Genomic DNA, 19,179 nt, shown 5'->3' on the forward strand with positions numbered 1-19,179 from the left:
CCATTCCGCCCCCACGCCCAGCTTACCTGCCTGCTGCTTTTTTCTGGCTTCCCGTGAACATTTGATTCGCGGGAAGCAGAGGAGAAGGAGGGCGGAGCATTCAGGGGAGAGAGGGAGGTGAGCTGGGACCAGGCAGACAGCTGCCTGAGCCTTTGTTAAATTTAAAAGCTTTTTAGAACCGGTTGTCCTGGAACCACCGGTTCTAAAAAGGCTTCTAAATTTAACAACCGGTTCTTGTGAATGGGTGTGAACTGGCTGGAGCTCACCACTGGCTGTAAGTTGGGGGAATCAGCCATCACCTGCATGAAGCCACACATAGGGAATTGCTCAACCTTGCTTGGAAAGACACATGGTGCTGGGCCCCCCATCCAACTGAAGTCTTCAGTGTCACAGTGACCCAAGGTGTGTGCACAGAATGGGGATGGTGTATGTGTGGGTGGGTGGATGGATGGATGAACTGATTTCTGCATGTGTTTGTGTGGTTTTCTGCAAGGGTTTTGTGTGTGTGTGTGTGGGGGGGTGTTATTACAGCTCTGGGGGTTGTGTTTGTGGCTTTGCAAATGTGTGTGTGTTCATGAGGCTGGATTTGTGCATGTGTTTGCATCTGTTAGTAGTTGTGTTGATGTTGGCTGGATTTATGTGGGTGTTTGTGTATGTTTGCAATTGTGTGTGTGTGTGTGTGTGTGCGAATGCTCAGCTGCCCTCTGCCGGTGCAACAACCGTTTCTCTATATGTCACAGCCCCCATACCGTCGACCCTGGTGGTGATTTCCCCATCTTACAAGGGCTGGCTGGCCTGACACTTAACCCCTCTGTGAAGTGTGGCAGGGGCTGCAGCTCACCCCCTGTGGGGCAGGAGGGCCCAGGTGTGGGGCACTGGGCTCCGATGCACCTGGAGAGCAGCTCAGATGAGGTGGGGCAGGGCATGTGGTGTCCGTTCTGCGTTGCCTGGTGCTGGGCCATTGCACAATCCCCAGCCACGCCGCACAGCGCACCCCGAGAGGGGGCAGGGGGCCAAGCAGACGATCCAGCACGAGGGGGGTGAGGATATGTCATTGGGGGGGAGGAAAAGCCTTGGGCTGCACTGGGGGAGTGCAGAGCAGGGGTGACACCCCAGAAACCTGCAGCAAAGGGATGGACAGGTGGGGTGGGTGGATAGAAGAGGCAGCGAGACTAAAATCTAAAAGGGGAGTGTGGGGTCTAGTGGTCAGAGCGGGGGAGGGGGGTTGGTGGTCAGAATTCCTGGGTTCTATCTCCAGCCCTGGGAGGGGAGTGGGAGCCAGTGGTTAGGGTGTGTGTCACGGGGGGAGCCAGGACTCCTGGGTTCTCTCCCTGGCTCTGACTCTCTCTCATGCAATCCCTTGGCAGTTACCCAACTCACCAGCGTGTGGGAGCGAGGGGCTGGGTCCGGGTTGTGACACGGCCCAGAGTCCCGTACTGCCCCTTTGTTACCCAACCGGGTCAGGGTGGGGGATGGCCTGGGAGACCCGCTAAGAAAGGCACTTCTGGTGGGTTTGTGTGTGGGTCACGCTGCCCCCTGCTGGATAGACCCCTCTAGGTCAGAACCAGTCTCACCCGGGTCAGACCCTGGGAGCCCAGCCCCCTCTGTCGCCATGGCCATGTCTATTGGTCTCCTGGAAAGGTCCATTCTCATGGGTAGCTGTCCAGTGGCAGTGAGTTCCACAGGCCTCGGCACACGCTGTGTGGGGCAGGAGGTCCTTGTGTTGGGAGCAGTGGGAATGAACTGTGTGCGGTCGTGTCTCTGCGCACAATTGTGAATATTCTGGTGTGTGTGTGAGTGTGAGTGTGGCTGGGGGTGTGATTGTTTCTCTCTTTGGGGGTTGGGCTAGCATGCCCCTCTGGGTGTGTTGTGTGTGAGTGTTCTTGGGACTGAGAGTCCCTTTGTGCGTCAATGTGTGTGTGTGTGTCACTTGCTGCAGGATACAAAATCCTGCAAAGCCACCACACACACACACACACACACACACACACACACACCGGGGCTCAGCCCCACCAGCAGGGGGCAGCAGGGACACACACGTCTCTCCTGGGCCAGCTTGGACAATTTCCCATCACGACCAGGCACAGTGCTGGGTGCCCCCACACGGGGGTGGGCATTGACCGGGCGGGGGGGGGGCAGATGTGCTGGATTCAGACGGAAGCACTTTGGGAAAATCAGTCACGGCCCTTAGCAGAGCTGGGACACAGACCCAGTGACCCCTGCACCACCCTGGGAGGGGAGTGGGGTTGAGTGGTCAGAGCAGGGAGGGGGCTGGGCACCCGGACCCCTGGGTTCTATCCCTGGCCCAGGGAGTGGAGGGGGTCTAGAGCAGGAGGACTGGGAGCCAGGACTCCTGGGTTCCATAGGGGAGACTGTTTTTTCCTGGGCTCCCCTCCCTAGAGATCCCAGCCCAGCCCCCTAGTGGAGAGTGAGTGGGAGCCGGGGAAGTTGCTCTCCCACTTCAGAAACATGATTCAACCTCCTCTCCACCATGGGCTGTGACATCATGGACCTCCCCAAGGCAGACAGTAGAAGCCCCACCCCCCCCAGAGAAGGGGGGGGTCTAGTTGCACCCACAACAATCCCACTCATGGTTGCAAAGAAACCCCACATCCCCACAAACCACTGCTAGCATAGGCGGCAGGTTTGTATAATTTTTGGTGGGGCCCAAAATGGTGGGGCCCCCCCGCTCCCGCCCTGTAAGCCGATATAAAATGAAGCTACAACGCGTCAGTGCCACAAGATTACAAGGGTCAATTAAAAGTGGAAAGTCAGAAGCAGCACTTGCCTACTTCAATATACAGTATTATATTTTGTTGCATCTGTTGTGATGAAGTGGGAATGTTCTTAATATTTTCTCTGAATACTGTGTGGGTGCCTCAGTTTCCCCTGCAAGATGCCAACTGAAGGTGTTGGGGACAAAGAGATCAGGTGGCCTCCTTGTCCAGAAAAGACACAGAGGCCAGAGGAGGGAGTGTTATTTTGGAGCTGGCTGGGGAAATTGGGAGAGACCCAGAACTTGGTTCTGGGCTCCCCACCCCCCAAGATGGACCTGACAGAGGGGTTCTGTTTTCTGTACCAACAAGCTCTGTTTAAACTGTGTTCCCGTCATCTAATAAACTTTCTGTTTTACAGTCTGGCTGAGAGTCACATCTGAGTGCGGAGTTGGGGTGCAGGGACCTCTGGTTGCCCCAGGACCAGCCTGGGCAGACTCACTTTGGAAAGTGCATGATGTGGAAGGGCTGAATGCTCCGAGGTCAGACCCAGGAAGGTGTAAGCTTCTTGCCCTGGAGACAGTCTGCTCAGAGAGGAGGCTCCCCCAGAGTCCTGACTGGCTTTGTATGGAGATGTTCCAAAGCATCCCAGCATCCCCTTCCACACCGTGCACTTCCCAGAAGTCCGCACAGGCACTGACACTCCCTCCTCCGGCCTTTGTCTCTTTTCCAGGCATTAGGAGGCCACCTGATCTCTCTGTTCTCCAACACCTTCAGTTGGCACCTTGCAGGGGAAACTGATTTGGGAGAAATGAAGTAAAAGCTGCCCAAACCGAGCTTGAGCACTCCTGAATTTTGAGGTGTTCAAATCTGGAAGGCAGGTGCTGGGGGTGGGAGAGGGCTGTGGGCTCCATGGGGGAGCATGGCAGCAACTGTCTGGAGCTGCACGGAGCCAGACACGCTGGTCTGAGTGGCACAGTAAGCGGTTTGGGGGTTGGAGAAGAGGTAGGGAGTTCCGGGGGGCAGTCAAGGGACAAGGAGCAGGGGGAGTTGGATGGGGCAGAGGTTCGAAGGGGCAGTCAGGGGACAGGCAGCAATTGGATAGGCATGGGAGTCTAAGAGGTTTATCAGGGGACAGGTAGGGGGTGCGGTCCTGGGGGGGGAAGTTGGGTGGGGTCTCAGGAGGGGGTAATCGGGGAACAAGGACCAGTGGGGCTTAGATAGGGGGTGGAGGTTCTGGGGGGCAGTTGGGGCACGGGTCTGGGGCGGGGGCAATCAGCGGACAGAGGCTGGGATTCAAAGGGCTCTGGGCTGCTGGCAGCCGCGGGGATCCCAGAGCCCTTTAAATCCCAGCCCCGGCTGGGAGTCAGAGGACGCTGGGCTGCCTGCAACCGCGGGGAGCCCAGAGCCTTTTAAATCCCAGCCGGGGCCGGGAATCAGAGGGCTCTGGGCTGCCTGCAACCGCGGGGAGCCCAGAGCCTTTTAAATCCCAGCCGCGGCCAGGAATCAGAGGGCTCTGGGCTGCCTGCAACCGCGGGGAGCCCAGAGCCTTTTAAATCCCAGCCGCCGCCGGGAATCAGAGGGCTCTGGGCTGCCTGCAACCGCGGGGAGCCCAGAGCCTTTTAAATCCCAGCCGCGGCTGGGACAGAGGGCTCTGGGCTCCCCGCCGCGGCAGGCAGCCCAGAGCCCTCTGATTCCCAGCCGCGGCTGGGATTTAAAAGGCTCTGGGCTGCCAGCAGCACACAGCAGGGGAGAAACCTAGCTCCAAATATTGCTGGAGCAGAGCCCCTGTCTGTGAATATTCCTGGGGCTAAAGCCCCAGGAGCCCATATAAGTCAGCGCCCATGACTGCTAGGACAGGATCTGCTGCTTTCGTTACCACCATGAGCTGCTCCCCACCAGGCACCACACCCCATTCACACGCCTTTGGTCACTATGTAGCTCAGTGGCAATCACTGCCCCGAAGTGACTCCGGTGCAGGCACCCACAGCACGAACTCCCCACACCGGATTCTGTCCACACGGAGAGAATTCTCTCCGCCGGGCTCCTTCGGTTCCTCTCGCTGCTCCCCGTCCTGCCGCCAGACACTGCTCATCTGCATAGCCCCGCCCATGGACACGTGACACCTTCTGTCGTTTTGGTCTCCAGTGAAGGAGTCGCCTGCGGGGAGTGAATACGTCACCGCACATCACAGCCGCCGGGCGGGGATTGTCTGTGAGCACCGCGCTGGGGGCGGGGCTTCAGGGAGAGACCCAGCCCCATAGACAGCCTGGGGCAGGGAGCTATTGGGGGAAGGGATGAGGGGGGGTAAGGGAGAGACCCACCCCCATAGACCTGCAGGGGCAGGGGATATTGGGGTCAGGAGGGGAGAAGGGGGGTTGGCAGAGACCCAGCCTGGGGTGCAGGGGAAATGCGGTGGGGTGGAGGGAGATATGTCGGGTGGGGGTGGGGTGTGTGAAATTTTGGTCCAGGGAAACTGAGTCACTCCCAGGACATCGTGTGCAGGGGGGAGCACAGGGGCAGGGAGAGAGACCCAGCCCCAGCCCCACAGAGCCCCAGAGGATATTGCGGGGAGGGGATGGAGGGGGAGAGACCCAGCCCCATAGACCCCTAGAGGCAGCGGGATATGGGGGGGCAGGAGAGGGGATGGCAGAGGAGACACCCATCTCCATAGACCCCTAGAGGCAGGAAATGAGGGGAGAAGGGGGGAGGGAGGGATCCAGCCCTATAGACCTGTAGGGGCAGGGAGATATTGGGGGCAGGAGGGGAGAAGGGGGGTTGGCAGAGACCCAGCCCGGGGTGCAGGGAAATGGGGCGGTTTGGAGGGAACTGGGGAGGAGAAGAGACACAGGGCAGGACACACCTTGGGACAGGGAAACTGACTCACTCCGAATACATGCGGAGCAGGGCAGGGCGGAGGCAGATCATGCTGGTCCCAGGGTAATTTCGGGGGGTTCTGATTCCCCACTCAGCCGGGGGGCTCCCCTCTGGGCTGAGGAGCCCTGGGGTGGTGCAGGGGCTGGGTGTGTGTCAGGCTGGGGGAGCTGCCTGGGCAGAGGGGCAGGAACTGGGGGGGCTCCAGGCACCAGCCCCCCCAGCGCGTGGGGGCAAGCTGCAGGGGCTCTGCTGGTCACCGCGAGGGCAGCAGGCACCCCAGCCCCTCCCCCACTCTGCCCCCGTCGCCCCCTCCCCTCCCAGAGCTGGGGGAGAACCCAGGAGTCCTGGCTCCCAGCCCTGCCCCCGAGTGGGGAGAGAGGAGGCCAGGGGAGAAGCAGGCGGGGGGCGCTGGGGGCGCGGGGCTGCGGGGGGGGCGGGGCAGGGCCGGGCCGAGACCCCAGGGAAACGCGAGTTCGCGTCAGGAGCCGGAGGGGGGCGGGGCCTGGGCTCCCTGGGGGGCGGGGCGGGGATGAGGAGTTGCGTTGGGGGGGGGAGGTGTCAGGTTGACCCAGGGACCCGCCCTTAGCTGGGCTGGAGAGGACGGAGGCGCCCCGGGGCAGGCTGGGAGTTGTAGTTCCTGGCTCGCCTCAGAGCGGAAGTGACGGACAGGTTGCTCAACAACGCGCCCCCTCCCGGTGCACTCTGGGAAGCGTAGTTCTCTCTCTCTCTCTCTCTCACGCGGCCTCTATTGGAGGAGGGGCCGTAACTCGTCACTTCGCCGCGCCCCTCCCCGCTCCCTGATTGGCGGAGAGAGCGCGGGACAGAGACTCGGCGCGTGGGGGGAGGCCCCGGTTCCCTCGCCCCGAGGCTGCGCTGCCCCCCCCACCCCCGCCTGCCGGGCGCGCGCTGCGGCCGTTGGGATTCAAATCCCGCTGGCGGCCGGGGCTGCGCGCGGCTCCCGCGGGCGGCACCGAGCGGGACGGGACGTGGCTCGGCGGCAGCCGGGCGGGCGGGGCGGCCCGGGGCGGGACGGTGATTGGCGGCTCCGCACGGGGCTCAGACCTCAGTTCCAGGCGCCAGGCCAGCCCCTTGCCCGGGCCCGTGGGATCCAGGCTGGGGGGGCCCAGGGCAGAGGCAGCGCGGAGTGGGCCTGGGGGGCAGAAGCGGGGGGGGAGGCTGAGCTGCCGGGGAGCAGCCCCACAAGCGGCAGCCTGGGGCCGCGGGCCCTCAGCCCCAACCTGCCCCCGCAGTGTCCCCCCGCTGTGACCCCTCCAGCCCCGCCCCAGCGTCCTCCCCACCCTGTCCGCTCTGCCCGGCCTGTCCCTTCGCCCCTCCTCCCACCCCACCCCGACATCCTCCCCTCCCCATCCTCAGCACCCCACCCCTTCCTCCTCCCCCCATCCCTGTCCTCAGCAGCCCGCCCCGCCTCCTCCCCTCAGCGCCCGACCTCCTCCTCCTGCCCCACCCCTGACATCCTTCTCCCCTCCCCGTCCTCAGCACCCCGCCCCCGCCTCCTCCCCTCAGCACCCCTCCTCCTCTCCCCCCCCCCCCCTGACATCCTTCTCCTCCCCGTCCTCAGCACCCCGCCCCCGCCTCCTCCCCATCCCTGTCCTCTGCACTCCCCTCTCCCCTCCCCAGGGCCCCCTCCTCCTCCTCCCGCCCCCCCCCCAACATCCTCCTCCCCTCCCCGTCCTCAGCGCCCCACCCCTTCCTCCTCCCCCATCCCTGTCCTCAGCTCCCTCCCCCTCCTCCTCCTCCAGCACCCCACCCGCCTCCTCCTCCCCATCCTCAGCACCCCGCCCCTTCCTCCTCCTCCCCCATCCCCATCCTCAGCACTCCGACCCTCCTCCCCTCTGTAGGGGCCCCGATAGCCCCTTCAAGCCCCCGCAACCTGCCCCTCCGTGTCTCCCTTCTGTTGTGACCCTCTCGCCAGCCCCATCCCCATCTGTGGGGATCCTCAGCCCCAGCATCCCCTCCCCATCCTGTACAATCTGCCTGGCCTTTCCTTTGCCCCGCCCTCCTCCTCCTCCCCCCCCTCCTCAGTGCCCCATCCCCTTCCTCCTGCCCCTCCCCGTCCTCAGCGCCCTGCCCCTAATTGATTCCAGCCCATTTCTCCATTGCTGGGCCCCACTTTCCCATCCCCCCCACTCCCCCAGTCCATCCCCAGGGTGTGAGGTTCCTCATCTCCAATCTCTGCTACCCCCAAACCTGCCGGGTTCCCCTTTTCAGCCACTGTGGGGCCCTCCAACCCAACCCCACCCATCCACTCTGGGCTCTCTAAATCCCACATTCCCACAATGCACCTTGGTAACCCCACCCTCCTCTGTCCCTAATCCCCCTAGTCCCTTCCCTGGGGTCCTCCTGGACACCCCAACCCACAGTCCGGCCCCACATACATCCCAGTCCCTCATTCACACGCTGAGCTAGTCCTTCAGGGGCCCCCACGGCCCCCCAAACTCCTCCATCCATGAGCCCCGTGGGCCTGTGGCCGGGAAGTGGGGGAAGCTCCCACTCTGGCTGGGCTGGGTGTGGGTGTTAATCTTTTCCTGGCTTGTGTGTGCTGAGCTCACAAAGGCTTTTTGCTCCCTCGGGGTGGGGTGTGGTTTTGGCCGAAGGTGACGTGGTTTGGTAGCCCTGTGGATGCTGCGTGGTGTCTGTAATGGGGTGTGTGTTCCCATCATGCCCCTTCCCCTCTGCCTGCAGAGCTGAGCACAGACAGGTCTGAGGAGCAGAGCAGGAGCTCTGGGAAGGAGAAGAGCAATATGAAGATGGAGTCTAAGACGAGGCCAGGTGACTTCTGTGGAGGGAGACATGCTGGACAGCACCAAGGATTGGGGAGACAACCAGGTGTGAGCCCAGGGCTCAGATTTCTAATTGTAGCTGTGATGGCAGAATGGGAGGAGGGTTGAAGCCGGAGCCCTGGGGTGTGGGAGTAGCGAGAAGAGGAGCCTCACCACTATTGCTTTTTCTTTTCCTCTTGTGTTGTGTTTCCTACCAAGGGAAAAGAAGTCGCGGGGACGGAGTCCAGCCCCGAGGTGAGATGGAAAGTGAGCAAGAGCAGTGACAGGGTGAATCCTGTTGATGCCAGGCAAGACCTGCCCAGCTGGGATGAGAGTAGCTGTCTCTATCGGTGAGAGAAGTATCTGGTTTGGGAAGGGCTCTGGTCACAGCCCCCCTGGCTCCAGGCAGGGACTTCCCGTTACCTGGGTGTGGGTTTCCGGACTAGCTGTGGCTTCAAGGGAGATGATGTTGCCATTTGCAAGGGCTGATCATCTCTCTGGCCAGGAGTGGTGTGTGCCCCCTAGCAGAAAGTTGGATCCATGAGGGTGACTCCCTGTTCTGAGTTTCTTTCTTCCTCTGAGGTTTCTCTCTCTGTGTTGGCCAACTTACACTCAAACTCTCTCTCTCTCCTTTCATGGACACCTGTCATGTTCAGTTGCCTTCATCCTCTTCCTCTGCTCCCCCTCCCCCAGTCTCCCATGGGCTCAGCTGGGTCTATCTGCCCACGGGCAAGGTCTCTGCCATACTGGGAAGGATGTGTCCTGCCTGCCAGGATAAGGGGGTTGCTCCTCCCACCCCCTATCTTCAGGGAGACCTCATTGCTGTAACTGGATCACAGCGTGAGTGGCCGGTCATGTCTTTGGGGTTGTGGGGTCTGAGACTGAGAGGGGTGGGCTCGCGGTCATGGTTTTGGGCACAGGAGAAGAGGGGCTGCGATTAGAGATGCCCAGAACTTCCCTTATCACCCGCTAGCTCCATTACTGCATCACCCAAAAGCCTCGCTCAGGGTCCACTATGCCTCCTTGTGCTGGGCACTGCAGGGCCAATCAGAGGGACAGCAGGATGCATGAGGAAATAGATGAGTGTGTGAGGCAGATGGGTGAGGGGGGGTGGCATACATTGGGGACGGATGGGGGGTTGAGGGTTGGACGGACAGCGGGACAGATGGAGAGCTGCAGGGACGGATGGTGACATCACAGGCTGGACTTGTGATGGGTTCAGCTCATGGCCGCTGGCCCTGTCATCTCCTGCCCCCATCTGCCCGTCTGACTCTGCCCCTGTCTCTCACAGGCAGCACTCAGCAGAGTCTGGCCCTGTCGTTACACTGGTGCCTACATCCAGTGCGCACCTGTGTGTTATGTGCTCCTGGAGAGCTCAGGCAGGGACAAGCGTGCGGCTCACGGCTGCTGAACCAGCTACTCCAAAACTGCCACAGATCTCCCCCTCCTTGGGCAGCAAGACCCTGGCCGGGGGGTTCCCTGTCCCTCCTCGCTGCCTGCTCAGCACAGAGACCGAGGTCACCTGCCTCCGCCCAGCCTCCAGCTGGAGCTGCTCCAGCCCCGAATTGCTGGTATCCAGCCTGGCCGGAGTTGGTGCGATGTCCTAGCGGAGTCCGTTCTTTCTCCCCGGTAGATGACGATTTTCCCCACTGCAGTTAGTTGCTCTTTCTCTGCTTCCCCATAGCCCCTCCCCAGTGATAGTGACCCCTGCTGGCCAGGCATGGGAGTGTCCTGTAGGTGCCTTCTCGTAGGAGCAGTGACCCCTGGTGGCGAGGGGCAGCAATGCCTGGCTTGTATCCCCCTAGCATTGCTGCAGCGACCCCTGGTGGCCACTGAGGGCAGTTGCCTATGTGACCCACCACTGCCATTGCGCCTGTGAGCGCTGGTGGGTAGGTGAGGCAGGGCCCTGTATGTATATCAGCCATTGGGGCAGTGCCCTCTGCGTATCCCACTCTCATCTCGGTGACTCGTGTTGCCCAGGTGGGGCAGTCCCCTGTGTGTATTTACTCCCCCAACCCCTGCATTGGGCCAGTGAGCACTGGTAGCCAGAGGAGTCAGTGCCTGAGGTGTGTTCTTCACCTCCCCCAAGGTGGCAGGGTGCCTGGGTGGCCGTGTCAGGCAGTGCCCTGGGTATCTTCCAACCCCTTTGTGGCAGTGATCCCTGCTCCTGGTGTGCGTCACTCCCCCACTGGGGATGTGCACTGGTGGCCAAGTATGGCAGTGCCCTGTGTGTAGCCGCCTCCCTCTCCCCCCCCCCCCCAGGGTGACCAGATAGAAAGTGTGAAGAATCGGGACGGGGTGGAGGGTAATAGGCACCTACATAAGAAAAAGCCCCGAATATCGGGACTGTCCCTATTAAATCGGGACATCTGGTCACCCTATCCCCTCTACCCCTGTGCCAGGTATGGCAGGCACTGATCCCTGGCACCCCCATGGGGCAATATCCTCTGTATATCCTCCAATTGGGGCAGTGACCCCTGCTGGTGAAGTGGGGCAGTGCCCTGTGTGTGTGTCCCCCTATTTAGGTAGTGACCCTGGTGGCTAAGTGAGGCAGTGGCCTTTGATTTCCTCTTCTCTCCCCAGCCCCCTCTCTCTCTGGGGTAGGGCCCCCAGTTGGGGCACTACCCCATGTGTATCTCTACTAATTGGAGCAGTGACCTCCCCGTGGTGCCCTGGTGTGGCAGTGCCCTATTGGTATCTCCCTCCCCCTCTCCCCACACCATTGTGGTAGTGGCCACTTCAGGCAGTGGCCTATCATCCCCCGCCCCCCACCACCATTGCAGCAGTGCCCCCTGGTGGCCATGTGTGGCAGTGACCTGCATGTATCCCCCCCAACCATTGCTGCAGTGACCCCAGGTGCCCAGTTTGAGTAGTAGCCTGTGTGGACCTCACCTCTTGGGGCAGTAATGTGTGGGGCCAGCTAAGACAGTGCACAGTCTGTGACGTCTGGTGGCCACGTAGGGCAGTGGCCTGTATGTACCATCTCCTCTGGAGCAGTGACCACTGGTGTCTTGGTGCTAAGATGCAGCCACCTCTGGGTTACATGGTGGGGCTGTTTACAGGACAATGGGGACAGCCCCCCCCCCCCCCGTTCCAGGAAGTAGGGGAATGTCTTGTGTTCGGGGCAGAGCGTTCCACCTTCTATTGAACTGTGATGCTCTGAGCACCTTTCCCCTGCCGGAAGAAGACCCTGTGTGGCTCCAAAGCTGGGCCAGTAACAGGTATCACCTCCCCTGCCTTGTCTCCTGGTATTCTGGCCAGTGTCCAACTTCCCCTTCGCTGTTGGTCCTCAAACCTCCTCCAAGCAAACCCCCGCCCACACACACAGTCCCTTAAGCTGCCACACCTTCCCTGGAGCCCAACCCTGGTGGGGGGGCACCCCACCTGAAAACCCTACGGCACCATGGGAGTGGTAGTGTCCACTGCCTCCATCACCCCCCAGCCAGGACGGGCCCCACAGCACCATGGGAGTGGTCGTGTCTCCTGCTTCCATTTCCTGATAGCTGCTGCCAGGCCCGGCCCAGACTTCCCATTTCTGGTGCGAGTCCAGAAGCAGATGCTGCCATGAGGCGGTGCTGGGAAGGGTGGTGCTGGTGTCAGGAGAAAACAGGAGGAGCAGGTGGGGTCTGTGCTCCTGCGGGGAGGTGCTGCCCTTGCTGTGAAAAGGCCCCGCCCTTAGGGGAGATGTCATCTCCCTGCCCTGCCACGCTCTGCACCAGCCCCTGCTTGTCACGGGAGCAGGGCTGGCTCCAGCCACCAGTGTAGGAAGCAGGTGCTTGGAGCGGCCAATTCAAAGGGGCGGCCCGTCCGGTATCGGGGCAGCACGAATGGGTCCTGGGCGGAAATTCGGCGGCGGATCCCTCATTCCCTGTGTTAGTCTTTGAGCTGCTGCCGAATTGCTGCCGAAGAGGAAGGGAGGGAGGACTCGCCGCCGAACTGCCACAGAAGCAGCAGTGTGGTTGAGCTGCCACCAAAGAGCCACAGCTTGTCCTTTTCCCCCCTCCTGCTTGGGGCGGCAGAAAAGCTGGAGCTGGCCCTGCACAGGAGGAGCAGGCTCCAGTCTGCGGAGCTGCAGCAGGGAACCCCGCAGCAGGGAACCCCGCAGCCCAACGCCTGTCAGGCACCCCCGTTCTCCATGACCCCTAATCCCTGCTGCCCCCATCAGTTAGAGAACAGGAGGCAACTTAACTTCTGCTCACTGTTCCCGGTGGGACTCTAACAGAGTGCGAACCGGAGCCACTTAACTTCCATTCTCTGTTCCCTTCATAGACGCACAGTCAGAGCTCTCACAGGCTGGGCAGCAAGGAGCTGGTGCCGTTTGTCTCACCCCAGTGGATATTGCAGCCCTTAGTATAGAGGTTTGTTCTTTAAACATGGGGTCAGTCTCCTGTGGGGTTGGGTTACAGGAGAGCCCCGTGCCCCTTCCTGTGCTTCTTACCCTGCACTGTTCACCCTGCGTCCTCCCCCACGCCCCAACTCTGTGCCCCCCTCTGCACCCCTAACCCTGTGCTCCCCTGCACTCCCTCCAGCACCCCTAACCCCTACATCCCCAACCTCTGGTGCCCCTAACCTGCACCCCTCCAGAACCCTTATGTCCCTCACCCCTAACCCTGTGCCCCTACACCCCTAACCTGTGCCCCCAAACCCTAAACCTGTGACCTCTGGCACCCCTACCCCCAACCCTGCATCCCCTCCTGCACCCTCACCGTGCCTCCTAACCTCTGCACCCCTAACCATGTGCCCCCTCCAGTTCCCTAACCCCTGCACCCCTAACCCCTGCCTCCTCCCGCACCTGTAATCCCTGCACTGTGCCCCCTTTTCCCTAACCCTGCACCCCCTCCTGTGCCCACTTGGGGAAACTGACCTGGATGCATGGAGTAGCTGGCATTGCTGTTTGCTCCCCCCGCCGCCCCTGAACACTGCTCCTCCGCACATTGCTAGGGGGCTGTGAGAGAGGGAGCAGGAGCATTGGGGCTCCCTGCCTCCAGGTTACCTTCCCCACCTGGGCTGCTGCTCTCTGTCCTCCTTATGCAGCCCAAGTGGTGGGAAGGTGACCTGGATGCCGGGAGCCCTGATGTTGCTCCTTGCTCCCCCCTCACGGCCCTCTGGGGGGCACGGAGGAACATTGGGGGGAGCAGTATCTGCTCATCACCGCTCTCTCCCCCTTCTCTTCCCCTCCCTCCCCCCATGTTCCTATGTCAGGAGGGAGCAGGGAGAAATCTGGGCACCACCCCGAGCAGCACTCCCCTGCCAGCCGGGAGCAGTTTCTGACTTTACACCAGCAGCACACACCTCTCTGCCACCGTACAGCACCGCCCTTGACCATGGTACCCCTGGGCAATTCCCTGGTGGCACCCACCCCTAAGGCTGGCCCTGGCTATGGGCTTCAGAGGGAGTGACCAGACCAGGCGGCCATGGAGAGCTCCAGCCCCTGTTCTCCCCTCCCAGCTTCTAGCAATCAGAGGCCAGGGACATGCTTCCATGCTGATGACAGGTACTGCTCGATAACAAGCCAAAGTACCTTCATATTCCTCATCTGAGTCAGATACCACCAACCGAAGGTTGATTTTCCTGTCTAGTGGTTCAGGTTCTGTAGTGTCTGCATCAGATTGTTGCTCTTTGAGGACTTCTGACAACATGTTTCACACCTCGTCCCTCTTGGATTTTGGAAGGCTCTTCATATTCTTAAACCTTGGGTCAAGCACTGTAGCTATCTCTAGAAATCTCACGTTATACTTTCTTTGTGTTTTGTCAAATTTGCATTGAAAGTGTTCTTAAAGTGAACAACATGCGTCAACATGTGTCATCACCCAAGACTGCCATAAAACGAAATATACGGCAGAATGCAGATAAAACCATGGAGCAGGAGACATACAGTTCTTCATCAAGGTCTTCAGTCACAACACATTTTTTTAACGAGCGTTATCAGCATGGAGCATGTCCTCTGGAATGGTGGTTGAAGTATGAAGGCATATGGATGTTAGCATATCTGGCACGTTAATATCTTTCAACACTGGCTACAAAAGTGCCATGAGAGAGCCTGTTCTCACTTTTAGGTGACGTATATAAGACACAGGCAGCATTAGCTCTAGTAAATGTAAACAAACTTGTTTGTCTTAGCGATTGGCTGAACAAGAAGTAGGACTGACTGGACTCTAAAGTTTTACATTGTTTTCTTTTTGAGTGCACTTATGCAACAACAACAACAAAATCTACATATGCAAGTTGCACTTTAATGATAAAGAGATAAATATTTGTGTAAATATTTGTAATAAAACTATATATAGTGAGCACTGTACACTTCGTATTCTATGTTGTAATTGAAATCAATATATTGAAAATGTAGAAAAACAAAATATAATAAATTTAAATTGATATTCTGTTGTTTAACGGTGTGATTAAAACAGATTAATCATGATTTTTTTAAAGTTAATTGCGTAAGTTAACTGCGATTAATTGACAGCCCTAGATTTGAATTTTTCTGTCCCATGCAGGACAAGCTAGAATATCTGTGTGCAGGAAAGAGCCTGGGAATTGTGCTGTGAAATTATTTCCTGTTCTGATATGTCCCCAGTTGCCTTTTTGCCTAACAGGCTGCAGCGCAACATCCATTTTGCTCCAGCTCATTCCGTCCTTCCAGGGGCCAGGGAAGGGAAATGGCTGCGGTGGAGCCAGTTGAGGGAGGGATTATCAGGGAGTTGCTGGCGGGTTCCCTTTGTGGGGAGAAAGGGCAGTAAATACATAGGGGGTGGGAACTTCCAGGAAGGTTGGTCTGTGTGGGAGAGGGCAGGAAATCCCCAGGGTGGGGAAAGGGTGGGGGACAGGGTGTGACAAACCTGCTGGGATTTGTTTACTGTGAGGCTCCAGCATTTCTCAAATGTGGCCACCAGGGGCTTTTATTGTGGCCACAGCCTCCTGGGCTGTAATTGAGGGAGTGCGGTGGGGCTCAGGCTTCAGGCTTCTGCTCTGGGATGGTGGGTGGCAGGCTCAGTCAAGATACATGGAACGTAGGCTGGGTGGGGAGAAGTCTGTGTAACTCAACCAGTTATTGATATACATGTGACCTCAAATATTACCACTCTGTGTCCCCACACACACACACAGCCCCCCCACCCACAAACAAACATCTCCTAAATATAACATCAGTCCGGAAATCATTCGTACCTCATGTTGTTGAAAAGACTCACAACAAACAGAAGAATCTCAGCTTTTAAAACAATCTTCCAGCAAGACAAAGAAACTCATATCTGTAGACTCAGAAAACATTCCCAATAAATTTTAACAATATGTTGTCATGAAGAAACCAAAGTGCTAAAGAGACCTGATTTTTCAACTACTTTAAAAAAATCTTCTCAAATCAGCATCTTTAGAGTGAAACTTTTTCTGCTTTTCTAACCAGACAATTTCCCCCCGAAGAAGAGGCACTGGTCCTGGAGACACTGCAATACCAGGTCAATGCATGGGGTGGACAGAGCAAGCTCCTATTCCATCCCCTTGTTTCAAAAATCAATTTAACATACAGTCCTCAAATAAAGGACCGATCAGTTATTAAACTGATAAGAACAGATTTAAAGTTTATTAGAGAATATTTACAAATAAACGATACAAAAAGTGTTTGAAGCGTCAGTTATTGTGTCATTGGGGGTAACATACAGGTTGTAGGGGGATGTTAGCGTTTGGGTATTGGACGGCATATACATATACATATACACAGTCTGTCATGTCCCCAGTGCGGGGTATACGGTGGGTGAGTTCAAGGTACAGCCAGCAAGCAGTGAGGGTACATCACTCATACAAACAGGTTATGGATAGTCGTGGGCATGAATAAATGAGCGGACTGGGTAATGATGATAGGATGACCCTCACGGGCAGAGTTCAGTTTGGTTGGTTCAGGGCTCAGGGATAAAGTCCAGCAGGGGAAGTCTACAGGTCACTTCAGCCCTATGGGTGCGAAGCCACGCCGGCTCACTCTTGGTATTGACGGTGGCTGGTGACGTGCTCTGTGTAAATGTATCTGGACCATCGAATAGCGTCCGAGACCATTAGGCATCTCATGAGCTGCGCGTAGCGACGGCCCACCCCACAGGTCCGCAGCACGCGCTCATTAAGGGGGTCCCAGGCGCCCAAGGCCCCAACGATCAGAGCGTCGGTGTAGACCTCGTAGCCCTTTGCTCGCAGGGTGTCAGCCAGGAGCGTGCTTTCGAGTCTGCGGGCTTGGGCTTGGCGGAAGGCCGTGGTCCTATTCTCAAACGGGATCGTCACGTCGACAAGGATGATCTTCTTCCGGTCCTCATCCGTGAGGACGATGTCCGGGCGCAGCAGGCTGTCGGTGTCGGGGATGGTGGAGTTGACGGCGATCTCTCCCAGGTGCGGGGCGATGGCCTTCACCAGGCGGTCCTGGATGGCGTTGTGGCGCAGCTGCCAGGCTCTGCCGTGGGGCCTGCAGCTGCACAGGACGTGGGGCAAGGTCTCCATGGCGTACCCGCACCTCCGGCAGCGTTTGTCCGGGTTCCCGTGGCGGATGGCTCCGTTGAGGGGGACACAGTTCAGCCGGGCGCGGTGTATGAACCGCCAGTCGGCGAAACGGATGAAGCTGCCTGAGGGGAGGAAGTGGTTACTGGAGTCCCACTTGCTGCTGACCTCAAAAGCCTTGACCTGGTCCGGCTTTTTCTTCAGGGTGTCCACGTAGAGCGCGCGGATGGCGGCCTTCAGCGACCTCTCCAGCATGCCTCTGGCTCCGGGGTTGACGACGGTGTTGCCCTCCGTCCCGATATGTGGCACCAGGACTCCTAGCTCCTGCCGTTCCTCGCTCCACACCCATCAGCAGCCCAGTTGCTTTCCCAGTCGGCGGGTGGCGTTGCAGGCGCGGGTCCACAGCGAGGCGATGTCGCTCCTGTCCCAGGCGAACTCACCGTCCAGGGAGCCGCTCAGTAAGGTGGCCACATCTTGGTCAGAGGGAGCTCTGCTGATTCGCTTTGCGGTGGCAGCGCGCAGGGCGGCCGTCACGATGTTCTTTACCACGGCGTCCGGGCACGTCAGGAGGCGGAAGGCATGCGTGACGACCGCAATGTCGCAGAGGTCTCCCATGCGGGGGACGTTGGCGCCCCCGTGTCGGTGGGCGATGTATACGAGCTCGTTGCTGGCTCTCTGGGGTAGGGACAGCCACTTCTTCACCAGCTGCCGGATGGTGTTGTCCGCCTTGTTGAGGGGCACCTTCGCCACGGTGGATCCTCTCAGGACGAAGGCGATGCAGGGGATCAGGAAGGTGTTGAGGGCATTGATTTTCTGCCATGGTGCCAGCAGGGATGCGTCGATCTTGGCAGCGTCCTGCAGGATCTCCCGGATGGTGTCCTCGGGGGTCTGCCGGACGCGGAAGCCCGTCGGTGTGCCGAGGTGCTGGTAAGCCTGGCCCTCCGCCAGGGGGACGACGGACTCGCCCTGGATTAGGAATTCCATAGTCAGCACCGAGTCCCTCTTGCTCCCATCGACGTGGAGGGACGCGCACTTCTTGGTGTTGAAGCGGAGTCCCGTCCAGTCCGCGGCTCTCCCAATGGTGTCGAGGATGCCCTGGAGTCTCTCGGGGTCGTCCGCGGTCAGGACCAGGTCGTCCGCGTAGGCCAGGATGCTCACCCTCTCGCCGTGCAGGTCGAAGCCGTCGGCGCCGTCGGAGATCGCCCGCAGGAGCGGCTCCATGGCGAGGTTGAAGACGATGGGGCTGAGGGGGCAGCCCTGCTTCACGCCGCTGCGGATAGGAATCTCGGTGGTCTCTCCTTCCACCGAGCGGATGGTGGTGCTGCAGCCCTCATAGAGTTCCCGGATCAGGCGAAGGAAGGTCTCCGGCATCCTGAACTCCCGTAGCGTGTTGAAGATGTGGTGGTGGGGGATGGACCCGAAGGCGTTGGCCAGGTCGAGCCATGCTACCGTGCACTGCTCCGCTCCCTCCTGGTCGCCTGGAGGACGGTCTGGAGCAGGAAGTTGTGGTCGTAGCACCCCTCCGACGGCATGAAGCCCTTCTGGGCCGGGCTGATGGCTCCCCCGGTCGTCGCCCACTCCGTGATCCTGGCTGCCAGGCAGCTGGCGTACAGTTTGTACATCGTGGAGCAGAGAGAGATGGGTCTCCAGTTGCTGGGGTCGTCTCGATCGCCCTTCTTGTGGATGAGGACAGTCATGGCCTTCTTCCAGGAGGTGGGAGACCGGCCGAAGCACCTGCACAAGTTGGAGATGTTGGAGAGCACGAGGCAGCCGAGGTCCCGTTTCTTGAGGAGGCTGTAGGGGATGCCGTCTTTTCCGGGTGCGGTGTTCTTGGTTCTGGAGAGTCTCGCCGTCACCTCTTTAGGCGTGAAGTTGGCCTCTAGGTAGTCTGCATCGGTAACGCGGGGCAGGGGGCGGAGACACTCCGGACGCTGCGCGTCGTTCCTGGGCATGTCACCGAACACTCCGAGGAAGTAGTTGTAGAGGCGCTCGGGCGGGATCATGCAGTATGACGGGGGACCGTCGAGGACCTCTCTTACGGCCTTGGGGTGGTTTGTTTTGTACAGCTTCTGGATCCTTGAAGCTGCTGCCGGGTCGTAGCGGTGGCTGGCATTCCTTCTTCCAGTTCCTCTGGTGGAGGTGTCGCGATTTGGGACGGGTCGTCTGAAGGCAGGCCGGGTGGTCATCTGGTTTGGTGTCCTCTTGGAAGTAATCTCTGCCGACAGCTCGTGGGTGAGTCTGTCGATGAGCGGGTCGAATTCCTCAAAGGAGCCTGCCACTTGGAGCTCCTCGATCCAGGCGGCCTGCCAGGGCGTGGCTGGCCTAACCATCGGCAG

General features: G+C 59.3%; 1 non-coding gene across 1 annotated transcript; it reads right to left on the minus strand.

Annotated features, from left to right (window-relative positions):
* Positions 1–15,785: 15,785 nt before the first annotated feature.
* On the minus strand, positions 15,786–15,975 carry LOC120376427. The gene has a single exon (XR_005587306.1). It is a non-coding gene; the product is annotated as a U2 spliceosomal RNA (small nuclear RNA).
* Positions 15,976–19,179: the final 3,204 nt, after the last annotated feature.

Source organism: Mauremys reevesii, linkage group 12 (assembly GCF_016161935.1).
Source record: "Mauremys reevesii isolate NIE-2019 linkage group 12, ASM1616193v1, whole genome shotgun sequence".
Lineage (NCBI taxonomy): Eukaryota > Metazoa > Chordata > Testudines > Geoemydidae > Mauremys > Mauremys reevesii.